The sequence below is a fragment of the Dipodomys merriami genome, unplaced genomic scaffold, assembly GCF_024711535.1.
Source record: "Dipodomys merriami isolate MVZ:Mamm:240054 unplaced genomic scaffold, mDipMer1.0.p SCAF_118, whole genome shotgun sequence".
NCBI lineage: Eukaryota > Metazoa > Chordata > Mammalia > Rodentia > Heteromyidae > Dipodomys > Dipodomys merriami.
In genome coordinates, this window is record NW_027202471.1 from 3,771,536 (window position 1) to 3,773,309 (window position 1,774).

Genomic DNA, 1,774 nt, shown 5'->3' on the forward strand with positions numbered 1-1,774 from the left:
GTCACACTAACCCTAACCCTCACCGTCACCCTCAAACTCACTGTAACTCTAACCCTAAACCTAACAATAACACTAAACCTAACCCTAACACTAACCCTAAACATAAAACTTACCCTCACCCTAAGACTTACCCTCACCACAAACTTAACCCTAACCATCACACTAACAATAACCCTAGCCCTAACCCTAACTGTAACACTCACCGTAACCCTAACCCTAACCCTAATCCTAAACCTAACCCTATCCCTAAGCCTAACCCTAACCCTAATTCTCACACTCACCCTCAACCTAACGCTAATCCTAAACCTAACCCTATGCCTAAACCTAAAACTCACCATAACCCTCAGACTAACCCTCACCCTAAACCTAATCCTAACATTAAACCTCATCCTAGCACTCACCCTAACCCTAAACCTAACCCTCACCCTCACCCTAACCCTAACCCTCACATTCACCCTCAACCTCAGCATAACCCTAAGCCTAACCCTAACACTAAACTTAACCCTCACACTCACCCTATCCCTTACCCTAATCCTAAAATTAACCCTAACCCTACCCCGCTCCCTCAGCCTCAACTTAACCCTAACTCTAACCCTAAACCTCACCCTCACCCTAACCCTAAAACTAAACCTAAACCTCACCCTAACCCTAACCCTAAACCTCACCCTCACCCTAGCCCTCACCCTAACCCTAATCCTAAACCTAAACCTAATCCTAACCCTCCCCATAACCCTAACCATAACACTCACCCTAACGCTCACCCTCACCCTCACCCTCAGCCTATCCCTAAGCCTGACACTAACCCTAAACTTCACACTAACCCTAACCCTAACCCTAATCCTAATCCTAACCCTAAACTTAACCCTCACCCTCAACCTAACCCTCAACTTAAGCCTAACCCTAACATTAATCCTAACCCTAACCCTCAACTTCTGCCTCACCCTAACCCTAAATCTAACCCTAAACCTCACCCTAACCCTAACCCTAACCCTAACCCTATCCCTAAACCTCATCCAAACCATAACCCTAACCCTCACCCTCACCCTCACAGTAACCTTAACCCTAACCCTAATGCTAATAATAACCCTAACCCTAACCCTAACCCTCACCCTAACATTTACCCTCACCCTAACAGTAACCCTAACCCTAACACTAACACTCACACTAACTCTAATCATCACCTTAACCCTAAACCTCACCCTAACACTTACCCTAAACCTTACCCTCACCCTAGCCCTCACCCTAACCCTAACTCTCATCCTCACCCTAAACCTCACACTAACCCTAACACTAAATCTCAATCTAACCCTCACCCTCACAATAACCCTCACCCTAACCCTCACCCTAACATTAACCCTCACCCTTACCGTAACCCTCACCCTCCGCCTAACCATCACCTTTACCCTTACCATCTCCTCCACACTAACCCTAACACTAAACCTCACCCTAACCCTAACCATAACCTTCACCCTCAACCTCACGCTCAGCCTAATGCTAAGCCTAAGCCTAACCCTTACCCTAACCCTCACCCTCACCTTAGCACTCACCCTAACCCTAATCCTAACCCTAACCCTCACCCTAACCCTAACCCTAATGATCACCCTAACCCTAATCCTTACCCCCACCCTCACCCTCAACCCTAAGTGTAAGACTAAACCTAACCCTCACACTCACCCTCACGCTAACCTTAATCCTAAACCTAACCCTAACACTAAACCTCAACCTAAACTTCACCCTAACCTTATCCCAAACACTAACCCTAACCCTAACCCTC